The 17818-nt window shown below is 54.2% G+C and overlaps 1 long non-coding RNA gene and 1 pseudogene across 3 annotated transcripts; both read left to right on the top strand.

Moving 5' to 3' along the window:
• The first annotated feature begins 867 nt into the window (after positions 1 to 867).
• On the top strand, positions 868 to 4477 carry LOC119270582. Of its 3 annotated transcripts, none has more exons than XR_005134168.1 (5): positions 868 to 1245; positions 1366 to 1444; positions 2071 to 2181; positions 2283 to 2353; positions 4115 to 4477. It is a non-coding gene; the product is annotated as an uncharacterized LOC119270582 (long non-coding RNA). The 3 variants fall into 3 exon arrangements; XR_005134167.1 differs by having other exon boundaries at positions 869 to 1245; positions 1369 to 1444; XR_005134166.1 differs by lacking the exon at positions 1366 to 1444 and having other exon boundaries at positions 889 to 1245.
• A 7964-nt stretch (positions 4478 to 12441) lies between these two features.
• LOC119273186 lies at positions 12442 to 15594 on the top strand (annotated as a pseudogene).
• Positions 15595 to 17818: the final 2224 nt, after the last annotated feature.

The raw sequence follows: 17818 nt of genomic DNA on the forward strand, positions 1-17818 counted from the left end.
ATACGCAAAGACTGGACCTGAACTCCTCGAAAACAGAAGTAGGCAGTCCTTTTGTCATAACATCGGCAAACTGTTGCGCCGTCAGGACGTGGAGGACCCGGATGCGCCCAAGGGCCACCTGCTCACGAACAAAGTGTATGTCGAGCTCAATGTGCTTCATTCGTCGATGATGGACCGGGTTGGCGGAGAGGTACACGGCGGAGACGTTGTCGCAGTAGACAAGTGTGGCCTTGTGAACATCACAAAGTAACTCCTGGAGCAGCTGACGAAGGCAAGAGCATTCGGCAACGGCGTTAGCCACTGCCCGATACTCTGCCTCGGCACTCGAGCGAGAGACTGTGGGCTGTCGCTTGGAAGACCAAGAGATCAGAGATGGCCCAAGGTAGACACAGTACCCCGAAGTGGAGCGCCGTGTGTCCGGGCAGCCAGCCCAGTCCGCATCAGAGTAGGCGACAAGGTCGGTAGAGGCGGAGGCCGTCAGTGTAAGTCCCATGGACGTAGTGCCGCGTATGTAACGGAGGATACGCTTCACCAAGGTCCAGTGAGAGTCACGCCACTACACCACAACACTTGATTGGGGGCAATTAACTGCCGGGAGAAATATCTATATAAGGGCAAACCAACTGCCGGGGATCTCTTAACTGCCGACACAAGTACTTGCAGACAGAATAACTGCCGGTAGAAGTTGAGCAATAATGGCATACATACTGCCGGCGTTGATATCCACCATTTAGGTCACTCTATCTGCCGGCAGAACTAAACCTTGGCCCATTATCTGCCGGGAGGCGTTAATGGCGCGAGAACGAAATAATTGGGCCCAAAGGCGCGCCAGCGCGGAGAGCGCACGAGAGCCCAAATACTTCGCTCCAGAGACTTAGCGGCCGCCCCAGATCTAGCCCAAATCACCATCTGCTCCAACCCTAGCCGCCGCCAACACGAGACGACGCCGAGCACCCACCACTGCCCGACCCCAGCCGCCCTTGACCACCCATCGCAGCAGCTGTCCTCTCGGACCACCGCCGCCGCCGAGCACCCTCCTCCGTCGCCGTCAAGTACCCTCCTACGCAGATCTCGTTCGCCCTCCGCCCATCCCCAGCGCCGCCCAGATGTCGCCTCTCCTTCCATGCTTTCTCCCCGGGCGGCACCGTCTCTCCTAGGGTTTGCGCCACCGACCATCATGCTCTCCAGCCTATCGTCCTTCGTCCGTGCTCCTCCGACCTCCCCCTTTTGTACTTCGAGCGCAAGGTATGGTCCTGGTGCTTCCCGTTCTCTTGTATTCTTTACTGTTCTTTCAATTTTTCCAATGATTTGTAACACACATGAGCACATCTGCCAAATCTTCTTCCTCTGCTTTGAGGAAAATAGCAGAGCACTCTGATGGAAGAAGTCAGCCTCAGTCAGTGCAAACTATGGCTCTAGAAATAGTTGCCGCTTTGTTTTACTGGTAAATACTTGTTACAAAGTGCTATTTTCAGCTGTAAACATTCAGCCTACACTATGTACTGCATGTTTTACTAATAATTGCTGCCTGGTATCTTGTCTGACCTGAAACATATGGTCACTTTAGTAATAGCAACATCAAAGTAGAAATTGGGTTGGGCAAGGAATTCATGATTCTGGCCCAACTTTTGTTAGATGTGTAAATTGAAAAATGTTTGTCAACTATGATTATTTTGTTTCAAATAATAACACGTAAAAACCTTGTTTTGTTTGCATGTTATGGTTTAGGAGGTTGAACAGAATATTAAGACGCATAATAAGTACCTGCCTTATTTGCTCATGAAAATGTTTGATCTTAACATAGGAACATGATCTGACCCCATGCGTATGTTAGCAGTCTGGTTTTCATGCCTTTTGTGAATGCAAAGTGGCACTTGATGCATAGCTAGTGTCAAAAGACCTTCATAATTTGGACTGCTAATTCTCGTGGATTATCTATCTGTTTGTTTGAAACTGCTGTCCATTGCCAACATATTTCTTCCAGCAATTTTGCAGTTGGATTCTGGTTGGATTCCTTTATTTCCAAGTTTAATTGTGTCATTCTTGTAATTTCTTTACCGTGCTATGCAGAATGAACCATCTTTTGGTGGTGCTTGAGTCATGGGCATAGATGCATCTAACCAAATAATGCTTGCTTCTGGGAAGGCACCTAGTGTAGGTGGAGAACATGTTCTAAGAAAGGTATAGTACATTTAAATCTCGTTCTTTGCCAAATCTTCTGATACTGAAGTTGTCAAGGATATATGCATCTGGTCCATACATAACACTGTCACTGATAACAGCGGCTCCAAAAAGATTTTTCTGCTTCTGCTATGGGACCTTGCATGTGGGATGATGAGGGCAATCAAAGCAGGTATGTGACACAGGGATAGTTGAAAAGCGGCAACACCTGATCTGATTCTGATAGTGTTTTCTGTTGATCAACCCAGTCTAGTGGGAGTCGTTTGCTAGGCTTTCTCCGATCAAAAAGGCTGAGGAGGAGAAGTAGCTAAATAGCATTGGACTTTATCTTGTGAAAAGGCTGAGGAGGAGAAGTAGCTAAATAGCATTAGACTTTATCTTGTGAAAAGGCTGAGGAGGAGAAGCAGCTAAGCAATAGTTCGCTTTCCCTAGTTGAAAAGGTTGAGCTGAACTAGACTTTTCAAGCTTTAGTGCATTGAGCTGGCAGCAGCAAGCTTCTAGGTAGCTACCTCACATTCACGTACAACTGCAATAGGCAGTTTGTAATCCCCTATAAAAGGAGCCGTGCTCCTTCATTGTAAATCAGGGCCATTTCATTTCTATCCAGCCAAGCCTCAAGTGTAGTACTACTACATATACGTGTATGTGTTTTGCTAGAATGCTTAAGCATAAATAGTTAGTAGCACACAACTGCTACTGTGTGAGTTCCTCTGTTCTTGTGTGTTGCCGCAGCAAGTGTGCAGCTGGCTGCTATTTAGTCCTCTGCTAGATTGTACAAGACAGAGAGCTAGTTACTCGCCAGTAGTTTTGGGCTAACATTTTCTTCAGGTGGCATCCTTCAAGGACCATCCTTATTAGTTACTTACAGCAATTTTGTTGATTATGGATTATGGATCATCATCAGACAGCCATGCACATGCATAGAACTCACTTTTTTCTAGTTAGCTAGTTGCTACTCCCTCTGTCCCATAATGTAAGATGTTTTTTGACACTACACTAGTGTTAAAAAGCTGTCTTACATTATGGGACGGAGGGAGTAGTTGTTACTGTTTGCAGGCGTAAGAACTGAGAACGGCACTGAATAGCCATGCTCAAGGCTTTTTAGGTTACCAAAGAGGACGCCCCTCTACGGGGAATCTCCAGCGGCGACAGTTATACACTGACTGGATTGTTGTTATACACTGCCTGAATAGCCTTGTTTTTATGTTGCTACACACTGCCTGAACTGTTAAAGGCCTTGATTGACTTTCATTGATTGCTATAATAATGACAAACTGTCCAGAAGCAGGACTAGTCTGTTTCTTTGATTATAATAATCAACAATTGGTAAGTTTGTCTAGCTTAATTGTTTCTGAAATTTACACAACACGTCAGGTAGATATATGGTGGAAAGGTGAAGGGCACATGTACACATATTTTGTTGTATCAGTGGCTGGCTGTGCAAGCTCACGTGATTTAGTTTAAAATACTGTCGTAAATATTGCATCTGCGATACGTCTCATGATTTTGCAAATACTGTATAATATTATGGTTTTCACAAACTCTGGTATTTTGCAGCTAGAGGTTTAGAAACTGTAGTTTTCGAATACTACAATTTTACATATACTATTCACCCAAACAGAGCCTGAGCAGTTTGGAGCCCTTGACGTCCTTTTTAAAAACTGAGCAGGACTATTGATGTTTGGATAGAAGTCCTTGCTGAAAAATGCTTGGCCTGGAGCCTCCTTGCAAAGTGCCTGGACTATGTTTAGTTGATGTCCTGAAGAAATGTCTATTGACTTCTGCTATTTGCATTAGAACACTTGTCCTTATGTGATATAAAGATTGCATTTTTATTGTGCTGTCTTGTGCTTCCATTACTAGTTGCATGTTTATGATACAACAGGTTTATCGTTCTATGAGAGCTCCATTTTGAGTTTCCGGTCTGTTGCAGGTTTTCCAAAGATACACAAGTTGATGGAGGATTGCAAGATCTACATACAAGCGGTTGACGGTTTGGAAGTTCTACAGCGGCTGAAGGTTTGGAGGACATACAATTAAGTTGGTGTAGTGATAATGTAGTGCACCTAGTTTGTTGAACCTGGAGACATTGGCAAGTTCTGCTTATTTTGGTGGTTGTTTTGGTACACAAGCCACTGGATTCTCATTTTGGTTGTGTGGCACATTTAGAAACATACGTACTATTTTGTGCCAGCACAAGTCCTTATGTATGGTTGTTTCCTATATGTATGTATCCAGAAACATATGTATCTGGCATGTTATGTTTATATTGAAGGAAATTTAAGGTTTTTGATGAGGCCTATGTGTAACTTCGATTGAAGTGTATGTCTAAGATGTGAGATCTACCTGATTGCCAAAATGGATTCTTAATTAGGTATATGCTGCATACGTAAAACAGTTTTTGCTAGTTAAACACAATGATCTGGCATTCTATCTGCCGGGTCAACATGCTTGTACTGGCAGTAACATTGTCGGTAACTGTATTTCCTTTGGCGCAAACAGTCCGCCGGGAGAAAGCAAACTGCCGGCAGATATATAAGCTAGGGCAGATAAACTGCCGGGAATAATCTAACTGCCGGGAGAACAAATCCCCGGCAGCCGTTCTTGTGGCAGTTCTATCTGCCGGGAGAACTACTATCCTGGTAGTTTCTCTGCCCTCTTAAGAGCTTTCTCCCGGCAGATTGCATGCCATTACATTGGTGTTGTGGTGTAGTGCGCGGAGCATGCATGTGAAGACAGACCTGCTGAACAGCATACTACAAGTCGGGGCGCGTCAGAGTGAGGTACTGCAAGGCACCCACAATGGAGCGATAGAAGGCCGCGTCGGATGCGAGAGAGCCCTCCAGAGCTGAAACCTTGGCCTTGGTGTCAACAGGCGTGGGAGCGGGCTTGAAGTTAAGCATGCCGGCACGATCGAGAAGCTCATGGGCGTAACGCTGCTGGTGCAAAAAGAACCCATCTGGCCGTCGAACCACCTCAATGCCGAGGAAGTAGTGGAGGGGCCCCAAGTCCTTCAGGGCAAACTCATCGCGAAGACGAGCAGTAAGCCGCTGGAGAAGCGCGATAGTGGAAGCCGTCAGGATGATGTCGTCGACGTAGAGCAACAAGTAGGTCGTGTCAACCCCATGATAGTACACGAAGAGGGACGCGTCGGAGCGGGTCGATGTAAATCCGAGCGTCTGCAGGAAGGCAGCGATGCGCTGGTACCAGGCCCGAGGCGCCTGCTTCAACCCATAAAGAGAACGGGAGAGCAAGCACACATGGTCCGGATGTGTGGCGTCAACGAAGCCGGTGGGCTGCTCACAGAACACCTGCTCGGCGAGGTGGCAGTGCAAGGAGGCATTGGAGACATCCAACTGATGCATGGGCCAAGCTCGGGAGACGGCCAGCTGAAGCACGCTGCGGATCGTGCCCGGTTTAACAACCGGAGCAAAAGTGTCGGTGAAGTCCACGCCCGCACGTTGCCGAAAGTCTCGAACCACCCAGCGAGCTTTGTAGCGCTCGAGATTCCCATCGGGACGAGTCTTATGCCGAAAGACCCACTTGCCCGTGATGATGTTGGCACGAGGTGGCCGAGGGACAAGCTGCCGGGTGCGGTTCCGTTGGAGCGCATCGAACTCTTCCTGCATCGCAGCGAGCCAATGAGGGTCCCGAAGGGCGGCTCGAGCTGACGATGGGAGAGGGGACGGCTCGGAGACGGAAGCAGCGAGAAGATACTCATCGCTAGTGTACCACATACTCGGGCGGAAGGTACCGGCCCGAGAGCGAGTCATCGGGCGGGGCAGCGAGTCAGGGGCGACAGGCGAGGACGAAGAAGAGCCCGCCGCCACTGATGCCGCGGGTGATACCGCGGGTGAGGCCGCGGGCGAGGCCGCCGGCGAGGGTGCGGGGCAGGCCGCCAGCGAGGGCGTGGGGAAGGCCGCCGCGGGCGAGGCCACCGGCGAGGGCGCGGGGGGCGCCGAGGAGGCCCGCGCCGATGGTGGCGCAGGGGGCGTCGCAGGCGCCGGGAGGGGTGCAGCCCCGAAGGAAACCGGCCGGGGAGGAACTCGACCCGAGGCACGGGAGGCACCCTCAAAGCCAGGAGGCGGCCCGCGAGAAGCGCCCGAGCGGCCGTCACCAGGAGCGGGCAAGGCCACAACATCCGAAGGTACTTGCTGAAACGGAAAAACCATCTCATCAAAGTAAACGTGTCGGGAAGTGATGACCCGATGTGAGATAGGATCATAGCAGCGGTAGCCTTTGGTGTTGGGGGGATAGCCAAGAAAAATACAGGCCACGGACCGTGGTGCGAGCTTATGAGAAGTAGTGGAAGCGATGCTAGGGTAGCACAAGCAACTGAAAATGCGAAGCTCGGTGTAGGAAGGTGGCGTGCCGAACAGAAGATGATGAGGAGCAAAATTCCCGCGAGTGCGACAGGGATGGATGTTGAGGAGTAGTGATGCGGTGGCGAGCGCGTCAGGCCAGAAACGTGGTGGCACGTTGGCGTGAAAGAAGAGGGTGCGAACGCAGTCATTAAGAGTGCGAAGCACGCGCTCAGTGCGGCCATTTTGTTGCGAAGTGTACGGGCAAGTGAGACGAAAAATTGTGCTGTGTGTGGCGAGAAGGTTGCAGATTGCAAGATTATCGAACTCCTTCCCGTTGTCTGTTTGCAACGCATGAATGGGGCGACCAAACTGCGTGGAGACATAGGAGTAGAATGCGGTGAGAGTGGCAACAGAATCCGACTTTCGCCGCAACGGGAAGGTCCACACATAGTGCGAAAAATCATCAAGGATAACAAGATAATAGAGATAGCCCATGTTACTTGCAACAGGAGAGGTCCAAAGATCACTATGAATTAACTCAAAGGGGTATGAAGCAACATGCGAGGAAGTGCTAAAGGGTAAACGAGTATGTTTGCCGAGACGACAAGCATGACAAGTGTGATCGTCGATCTTATTACACGTGAATGAAAAACTGCAAAGAATATGACGAAGGGTGGCGGGGTTGGGATGACCGACACGAGCATGCCAAAGGTCCACTCCAGCGGAAAGCGCCATGGGTGCAGCGACGGAGGATGTGGAGGAGTGGACCGGGTAGAGATCGTCGAGGCTGTCACATCAGTGGAGCACCATCCGGGTACGGGCATCCTTAACAGAAAAGCCAAACATGTCAAATTCAACGGTGACATGATTTTCATGTGCAAGAGAACGAACAGAAACAAGATTTTTAATGATGTCATGTTAAACGAGTACGTTAGAAATATGTAATGGAACGGAATTAGAAGGAAAAGAAGCATGGCCGACATGAGTGATGGGCATGGAAGAACCGTCGCCCACGGTAATGCGAGCAGCAGTGTGAACAGGGTGAGCGATAAGAAGGTTACCGGGGTTGGCGGCCATGTGAGCCGTGGCTCCGGTGTCCATGTACCAGTCGCCACCGCCGGTGTACTGCTGTGGCGTGGGGGCGGTGTGGAGGGCCGCTAGCAACGCGGGGTCCCATGGTGCCGGCGGGAGGGCCGGGGCCGACGGCAGAGGCTGTGGCGGCGGCGCCACGAGCCCATCGGCCGGAGGCAGCCCATAGGCCGCCGAGGGGCCGTAGAGCGGCGCCGGCGGATACGCCTGAGGGGCCGCGTACAAAGCCTGATGAGGGGCCGGGCGGGCGCCAAAAACACCGGGGATGGGGGCGCGCGGTATGGGCATGGAGTATGCGTGAACAATCCTCGTCCAGGGGTTCTGGCCGGCCTGCCAGGGCGCCGACGGGAGCGGGTGCTGCGGCTGGCGCGGCGCCCCGCCATGGGCAGCTGGCGGCTGCTGCTACTGCGTGCGGCCACCTCGGCCCCGACGCCCGCCCTGGCGCTGCTGCTGCTCGGCGGGGGCCGGCGGAGGGGCCTGCGGTAGCGTGGGATATGGGAACCCGGGCGGCGGCTGCACGTGGAGGGGCCCCTGGGCGGGCCGCGGCGGGGGAGCCGGAGTGGTAGGCGGCGCACCGCCGCGGGTTCCGGCAGTGAGGGCCATATGGGTGGCCGGGCGCGCGACATCCGAATCCTCTTCTCCTCCAGCTTCAGGTACGCGACGATCTTGGGGAAGGTCGGGTTGGTGATGAGAGGGATGTTGGAGGCGGCGTTCCCGAAGTCTTCTTTCAGGCCGGCGATGAGAGTGCTGAGGCGGAGCTCGTCGGAGACCTTCTCACCGAGGTCACGGAGCTCGTCGACAAGCTTCTTGAGGCGCATACAATAATCGTCGACCGACGAGTCAAGCTGCTTGCACCCAAAAATCTCGCCGTGCAAGAAAACCTTGCGTTGGAGCGCGTTGTCGGTGAAGAGGCCGTTGAGCTTAGTCCAGACGGCGTGAGCGTCATCATCGGCGGAGACCACCATGTGGAAGAGGTCCTTCGAGATGGTGGTGTAGAACCAGCAGATCAGAGTGGCGTCGATGGACGTCCACTCCTCATCGTCCTCCATGAAGCGGGAGTCCACGGAGCCATCGATGTGATCCCGGAGATTGTACTCACGGAACACAAGGGAGAAGTACGTCTTCCAGGCATAGTAGGTGGAGGTGAGTTGATCGAGAATGATGGGAACCCGAGCGAGGATATTGAGATCACGGATGACGACGGGATCGGGGCCGTCGAAGGGGTTGGTGCGGCAGCTGCGGGTGGTACCGGTGGAACCGGGGGAGGCCATGGCCGAGAGGGGAGGGCGGCGGCGCGTGGTGAAGCGGCGCGGCGGGAGGGATGGCGGCGCGGCGCGGGTGGCGGCGCTGCGGGTGCGGGCGGAAGCGCGAGGCGGCGGCGGCACACAGGGGGGCGGCGGCGCGGCGGCGGCGGCGGCGATGGGATCGCGGCGGCGGCGGCAGGAGTTAGGGTTAGGATCGTAGGTATGATACCATGTTGGAAACGAATATTTTGGCAATGCAACTCGATGTATTGATCGGTGCATAGCGCACGTATATATGGAGTACAAGGTGGGCCATAACCTCAACTGTACAATGATTAGGAGGTGGGCCGGACTATACAATATACATGCACAAACCATATATTCAACAGATAATCGTCAAGAAACTAAACAAATCGACTATATATTTTCTGTTGCTATTTCAAGCTTTATTTGGCCCCTCTGTATGTTTTTGTGTCGTTAAAATATCGATGGTCATCCCATCATGACCTGAGAGATATTGCCGCGAGTAACATGATGATATATAGACTGGCGATGCAAGCAAGTGTGGTCATTGGTGCTCTCACCGTACGATTTGTAGTGATTTGTTGTTACTTGGTTTTGGGTTGATGCAACACACGCCGATCACAGCACTGGTTCCACCCCGAAGAGAGAAATTTCATTGATCACTGTGAAATAACGTTATGGTTGCAGCGTCACTTTTCACTTTTCATCAGATCAATGTTTTAATATTCTTGCGGAGAGACTTAGGGATTCCCTACAAAATAACCTATGTACATTCAAGAGTACACTACAGCTTCTGCAAACACCATGTCGATTTTCTTCAGCGGTAATCTCAACTCTTTGCTCTTCAAACATATGGGAAGGATCTGTTTTCAGGGGTACAGAGCACTAAGAGATCCATGTTTGGGAGTTGGACCACATGCCGGTCCCCTCTGGTTCCTCTACTACTAAGTTAATTTTCTATTTTGGAAAAGGAGGTTAAAAGTTAAAACCCCTGACCTCTGCATCAATTGATACATACAATCATCTTTATTCATTATTCAACAAATGTGTGATGAGAACATGCATCAAACCATCCGAAGCCACCACCCACACCTACAACCTCGATAGTGAGGAGTACTCTCACTCCCCATATCTAGAGCCGTTGTCGTCTCCGATCCATCTGAATAATGTGTCGGAACCTACAGCCGGAGCAGGAAACCTAAGGCATGCACCACATGTACATGTTTTAGAATCCGCCACCACCATCGAACCGATGACCCATCTTCACGGAAGAGATCTGCATTATCCTTGCCAGTCCGGCCATCCGTCGATGCCACCACGACGCCCAACGGCACCACCACCCTACGCTCATCCATCCAGATGCATCTGCCATCGAGACTCAGCTGCACCATACCGCCAAGACCCGCCGCCATCGGCACGGTACATAGAATGCCGCTCATCCTGCCAACCTCGACACCGTTGCCGCTGCGGGATCTCCACGAACAGCGTGACCCATCATTTAGAGTTGGGGCACTGGTGTATGGTATGGTAGGTCAATTGTAGCGTGCCCCTCTACCTTACACAAGAAGCGCAATAGTGGTGGTGCTGCTTGGGGTGGGGGGCTTGTAAACAATCTAGAAGTGGCCAAGGAGACCTAATCGGAAACATTTCAAACTAGTTGTAGCCCTTGTCAGCGGCGCCCCTGCCACCCCTTATGTTGATGTTGTTTCAACTAGAAGTACTTCCGGACCCTTTGTATGGCTTGTGGTAGTCATGCGAGGCGTTGGATCAGGTCGTATTGATGCCTCCAGCATTACCACCCCACCTCCTTGTTGGTTATGATATCATCTCAAGCCGACCCATGACTCAGACACTCACCGAACAGCTCGTCGTTCGGAATCTATGATGCCTGCACCAGGCTCTGCCCATAGAGTGTTGCAACCAAGACAGGTGGAAACAACCCACATGCCATATTACCGGCCGGTGAAACTAGCCCATCCGGCCAACTAGGGCCCACCAGCACCACACAACAGCTGACTAGGAAGAACCCTATGGCCCATGGGGTTCATGGGGTTTGGGTGGTCCATGGTAGTAGATCAAACTGCACCGACTGTGACCATGGGGTTCGGGTGGACCATGGTCCTTAACCTCCCCTCTCAAGGTGCACACGCAAATGCTCACTATGAAGAGTAGAACAACTGACAAGACCCAAGAGACTAGAATTGCTAGGACAGTAATACATAAATTTTAGACCTACAAAACCTTACGAAGTGTGTTACACAATCTTCCTCTAAATTCTCTCATCTCCCTGATTTTCATGGGGGTGGGCCCCTCCCTCCTCTACATGCCTTTTCGTGGATGTAGCATTCGTTGCAGTAATATATTAGAAAAAGAGCAAGAAAAATTGTTAACGACTAATAACCCGATATCTCAAAATATGTAGGGCGGGTAGATTGTTGAGAGAGCTGCTGGGAGGCGCGATCATGGTGGTCTTCCACCCAGGCTCGGATGCAAGGTCAGGTGGTGCCATGAATCTGGCCAACATGTTGTTGGGCGGTTTTCTGCCAAACGGTTGTCACCTGAGAGGACTTAAATTGTATGATCTACGCCCACAAGTGAGGACGACAGAGATACTGGCGACGAGTGGTGCTGTCGTCTCATGCAGATCAGCACCGACTGCCATTTGTGAGGATGATACAGGCCTCCGAAGTGTCCAGAACTCAGGATTTGGCAGTGTCGATGTCCTTTCTCCTTGTCAAGTTTTCTTCGGATGGTAATGAGTGGCTCTTGTCGAGTCTCGCCGTCCTACCTGTACGAACGTGGTCATTGCTCGCCATAAGGACCGTGCGCATATATGCAATTATTGGGACCAAGGCAAGTGGAGGAGACAATATTATTTGACTTCGACTAGGTGATACTTCTCGAGTACAGTCTTGAGCTCCAGGGTGAAAACTCTGGTCAAACCCTAATTGGTTATACCTGACAATGGCGGCATTCCTTGCGTCGTTACCTTGATGATGCCATTGCTCGGATTTTGCTCAGAATTGATATTCAAGGTGAAAACGATGATATGACCTTTGGTGGTTGGATCTGGGATGGCGACACATGTACGTCATTCCTTTTCTGAAGGCGCCGCTTTTGAAAAACCTTTCTCATAGTCTTTGTGTTTTCTAGAGACGGTTGGGGCTGATGGCCACTGTTATATTTTGTCAATTGTTGTTTTCATTACTTAAGTTTTTTTTCTCTCTCTCTCTCTATTTAGGCATAGCGTCATGTCGGCGTGATCATTTTGTTTGGGTGTTGTGTTGGTTGTGTGCATCTTAATTATGTAGAAGCCGGTTGTGTATTCATTATGATTGTATACCTCTACTACATTATGAATCAATAAAAAAAACACCCTTTATATCATTTTTTTCCCTAACTTGATGAGATCCAACGGATGGAACCTATCCCTTCGTTTGACAATTACAATAATCGGAAGGTATCCGCTGCCCAAACCTATTTTTATTAGGGTTTAGCATCTTGACTAATAATACCATGTAATATACCCTTGCCCCGTCGTTTTAATTCACCTTCCCTTACGGGCGCACACGAGCGTCAATTGTGTCAGACAGACGACAATGGAGGATCAGACGAGGCCAAGCCAGAAGGCACGCGCGTCGTCGTCATCGCCTGCCGTGGGCTCCGGCGTCCTGACGGCGTTCGCGCACGGCCTGGAAAAAAAGCTCGCCGCCGGCGACGGTAACGTCGCATTCTCGCCGCTATCCATCTACACCATGCTCGGCCTGCTGGTGGCAGGAGCACGAGGCAAAACCCTGAACGAGCTCCTCGCTCTGCTCGGCGCCTCGTCCGCCGACGAGGTTGCCGGGTTCGTGCGCGGCCTCGCCTCCGACACCTCCGGCTCCGGTGGGCCCCTCGTCACCTACGCCTACGGTGTCTTCCACCAGAAGAAGATGAAACTCACGCGACGCGAGCCTACGTGCACGCCGCCGCCGAGTCCTACAAGGCCGAGATACGCGCGGTCGACTTCGCTAAGGGCATCTCCAGCCGCGCCCCCAGGAAGGCCTTCCCAGACGATTTTTTCGCGCCGGCGCCGAAAAAATGGTCCAGTAGTGCCCCAGGAAGGCCTCCCCAGGCGATTTTTTCACGCCGGCGCCGAAAAAACGGCCCAGTCGCGCCCCCAGGAGCCCGTTTTTCGCCGGCTTGGGCCGAAAACAGCGCCGACGGACCCAGGCAGAACCCGGCAGGCTGGGGGGCGCCCGGGGGCACCGGGGCGAGCTGTTTTGGCGCGAAAAAGATGCGGACCAGCCGCGTCTTCCCCCAACGGCCTCAGTTCCCGCAGGGAATCAATGGCAAGGCTGCCGCCGGTCAGCCTTGCCATTGATTCCTCACGGGCGGCGCGTTCACGGGACGGCGCGGCCCGGCTATAAAAGCCGGCGGCCTCCACTCGCCTGTACCCACACCAGCCCCGCCCCTCGCCGCTGTCCAGCCCCTCCCTCTCCCTGCCTCTCCCGAGCGCCGCCGCCCAGCCCCTCCCTCTACCTCTCCCGAGCCAGCCCAGCCCCACCGTCGCCATGGCGGAACGCTTCCCCGGAGACAAGACGGCCACCAACGGCTTCGGCCGCCGTTCGCTCCACGAACAGGAGTCCTGGCTCCTGTTCCAGGCGAACATCCCGGCGCCGCCGGACATGCGTGCCGGCCAAACGGGGTGGAGACTCAGCGCCGGGGGAGTGCCCATTCCCCCGTTGCCCGACGCCGTGGCGAAGCCGAAGTACTTCGCCGAGGAGGTCGAGATCGTGCGCACGTCCCTCACCGGCGCCCAGCTCTCCCTCCCCCAGTACGCCGCCGACAACCACGTGGCCTGGGCGGCGTATTTCGAGCACCGCCAGCAGCAGCGCTTGGCGTCCACCAACGGCGCGCCGGTGGTCGGCGGCCGGCAGAACAGCGAGGGGCGCCACCTCCGGTGGGGCGTCCCCGGCCGCACACTCGAGGGCGTGCTCACGCACTTCGAGGGCGTCAACGACCCGCCGTTGGCGCACCCCCCGGCGAGGGTGGCCGCCCCGGCGCAGCACCGTCGCGTCGGGCCATGGGCGCCAAGGAGGTTCGGCGCCTCCTCTTCTTCCTCCTCATCACGCTCTTCTTCACACTCCTCCGGCTCTCCGGCGCTGCTCGGCGTCAAGGCCGAGCCCGCGGCGGAGACGCCGCTCGGCCGGCGCACTCGCAGCGCCGGCATCGTCATCAACGAGGGCGGTCGGCGCGCCTCCTCCTCGTCGGCTCCTCCGCGCTTCGTCAAGCCAAAGACGGAGCCGGGGCTGGCGCCGGTGAAGACGGAGCCGGGGCTGGCGCCGGTGAAGGCGGAGTTCGACGAGGACGACGCGGCCCTCGAATGGGCGCGGGAGGACTACATTGCGATGGAGAAGGCGCGCCGGGAGAAGGAGAAGGAGCGCCAGCGCGCTGCCCTACGCCGCTTCGAGGAGCGTTGACGCGGCCGCGAGGAAGGCGGGGTTGTCGTCTTATGCGACATCGACGACGACGACGACGCGCCGCCGCCTGTTCGCCATGGCGACGCCGGGCAGGGGTCCAGCAGGGGCACCCGCGTCAAGGAGGAGAAGGCCGCCGACGACGATGGCGGCGACGACTTCAGCCCCTTTCTTTTTTTAGATTAGGTTAATGTAATATTTGGATGAATTTTGCCGTAATTTGCCATGTTTGGCCGAAATTTAACTAGTTTTTATCTAACTTCGCCGAACATTTTTTTTGTTTTTTAATACGCGCCTGGGGCCGACGGCTAGGGACCAACTCGCCCCAAAATCATTTTTTACGCCGGCTCACCCCCAGGCGGCGCTTGTAGACGCCCTGGGGGACCAACGGCTGGAGATGCCCTAAGGTCAGCGTCTTCATTTTGTGGCACCGGTGCTTGCTCGATCGACATTACAATTGTATATAATAAATTCCTGCATGCATGCAGGGTGATATAGAGAAGATCAGGGAGGAGATTAATGAATGGGCAGCGGCGGCAACGAACAATCTCATCTCGGAGATCCTGCCGGAGGGGTCATTGTCCGACAATTCGAGGTTCGTGCTCACAAACGCCATCTACTTCAAGGGCGTGTGGAAGAGCCGTTTCCCCAAGAACCTCACCGTGAACCGCAAGTTCCACCGGCTGGGCGGCGCGGCGGCCATCAATGTCCCCTTCATGACCTTTGCCCCGGGAAAACACGAGATCTTCGTCTCCTACCACAAAGACTTTGACGTCCTCAAACTCCCCTACAAGACCGGCGTCGCCGCAGCACGGTACGCGATGTGCGTGTTCCTCCCCCACGAGCGTGACGGGCTGCACGCCATGGTCGATGCTCTCGATGCGGCCGGCGGCTCCCTGCTCGACCACGTGCCCAAGTACCCGAGGAGCGTGAGTAAGCTCCTGCTGCCCAAGTTCAAGCTCTCCTTCTTTTGCCGCCTCGCCCAACTGCTCGAGAGTATGGGAGTCCGGCAGGCGTTCAGCGAGGAGGAAGCTGATCTGTCCGGCCTGGTGAAAAAGAGTGTCTGCGACGTGCGTTTGGACGAGGTGTTCCACAAGGCGGTCCTCGAGGTGAACGAGGAAGGCACCAAAGCGGCGGCCTGCACCGCTGTCGTTGGCGTCAGGAAGTATTCGGGGAAGACGATTCAGAGGGAGTTCGTCGCTGACCACCCGTTTGCGTTTTATATAGTGGATGGAGTACGTGTCCGGGGCTGTGGTCTTTGCCGGCCATGTCCTTGACCCTTCTAGCCCATAGTCCTAGTAATATTGCCGTTGAGGCTCGTAGCTAGTTATTTTTTTTAAAGGAAGATGACCCCCGGCCTCTGCATTTGGGAGATGCATACAGCCACTTTATTGATTATTCTCGTTAACCTTACAAAGTATTACAACAATATGTCTGAATCCGTCATCTTGGCAACATATGCCACTACTTCTATTCATATGATGAAGGGATACTAGCTGGGCCAAATACCCAGACCACTCACCTAAACCTACCATCAAAAGCCGGAAGCCCCAGCCGAGCCACATATCGGGTCTGGGGCACAAACCGGTCTGACGCACTCATATGTGTCGTCGCCGCCATCTTCCACAGGTCCGTCTTCAGAGCAGATATTGAGGCTTCTACCTCGTTAGGCCACTCTGCCATCGACGCCACCATGACGCTAGACAGCCACCTCCTCCTGCGCGAGTCCATCTACACGCATCGGGCGCCGAGTCTCCGCTGCGCCACGCCGCTGAGATCCGGCGTCTTCGATGCGGAGGAGGAAACACCGCTCCACCTATGAGCGCATCGCCGGCCACCTGCCGCGATGTCGTGCAAGTCTAGCTCTGGGAAAGCACGCAGGGAATCACGATCTTCAAGACGACGCCCTCAGGAGGGGAAGCGATGTCATGCCATCGTCTGGTCCTGCACCGCAGGTCCTGGGCTTTCACCCGAAGAAAGTGACCCGAGAGCGGAGGAGGTCGGAGAACTCCACAACGGCCCCCAGGAGGAGAGCGACATCCGCAGACACCGCGCCGTCGGCTTTCGCCCGGAGCAACCCTACCTCCACACCCTCACGCTGCCGGACGAGGATGGGGGAACCCAGCGCCGCCAGCATGCGAACCCACTGGCCCAAGCACCTCATGCGCGGCGGCGGCGCCATCACCATGCACGACCACCAACCTCACCGCCGGCCGAAGCCAACGGGCCAGATCGGCCGAGCCCGCCACGGCCAGATCTGAAACCTCGGGACGCCGTCGCATCGAGGCAGCCACGAGCAGCCGGCAGCCCATCACCTGCGAAAGGTCGAGGACGCCGTGCCGAGCAGCCGCCACTCCAGATGGCAACGGGGACGAAACCCATCGGGTTTTGCCTTCCCAAACCCATCCCCACGAGAAAATCGCAAACCCGTCCCCGTCCCCATCATCGTGCGCGGGGCTAGTTTTCCGCCCGTCCCCTAAACCCATCGGGTTTCGGGGAACCCGTGGGGAACCCACGAGAAAATCAAAATATTTAAACAAACATAGTGGCAACAAAGAATAACATTTCAACAGCAAAAAAAGCACATTTCAGCAGCACAACTAAAGCAAATTTCAACAAAAAACAACCCGACTTGGGACGTGAAGAGGCCACCATTGAGTTCGTCACCGGTGGCTACGCCCTTTCTCCAGATCAGACCGGCGGCAGGGGAGAAGACGTGGAGGAAGGAGGCTCGCCGGCGCAGATCGTGGTCGGCGGATCTTGCGAGATGGGATCGAGCCAGGCTAGCTTTAGGGTTAGGTATTATGTGGGAGAGAGAGATGAGGGCTCGAGCGAGGGGGAAAGGAGCTGGCGATACTGGCTGTTTGGCCTTCGACACTAGGGGGTGGGGGGCTCGGCAGTTTTGGGTTGGGCCGCGCAGGAGCACTGGTTGGTAAAAAATGTATTTTTCCGGGTTTGCTGGATTCTGGGTTCGGGAACTACCGAAACGGGTGCAAACCCACGAAACGTGTCGGGTTGTATAATGTGCCCAACAACAGCCCCAAGGGGATGAAAAGACGCCCATCCCCATCCCCTAATAGGGTAAAAACCCGCGGGGACGCGGGTTTCGGGGCCCGTTGCCATCTTGAGCCGCCACGCCGGCCGGAGACGCCGAAGACAAGACTCCCACAACCACGGGCTCACGCCGGCGACCTAGGCCGCCGAGCGAGCGGAGATCCCCGCCGCCACCGTCCTCCGACGCGGGCTTCGCCCGGCGGACTCATCCGGCAGCGGCGGGAGGGGGGGCGGCGGCGGCGTTCCTAGGGTTCCCCCGAGCCGCCCTAGGGACGACGTGGGGGTATTTGCTGTCTACGTGAGGACGACACGGGGGTATTTGCTGTCTCTCGTAGCTAGTTAATTATTCTATCTCAGAAAATGAGTGACCACCGCCTAGAAATTAAACAGTTCAGCTATATATTTTATGCTTGCTTTCTTCCTCTATAGTTTTTCTGCCATTGTTATGCATGGATGGAGCAGC

This window comes from Triticum dicoccoides, chromosome 3A (genome assembly GCF_002162155.2).
Source record: "Triticum dicoccoides isolate Atlit2015 ecotype Zavitan chromosome 3A, WEW_v2.0, whole genome shotgun sequence".
NCBI lineage: Eukaryota > Viridiplantae > Streptophyta > Magnoliopsida > Poales > Poaceae > Triticum > Triticum dicoccoides.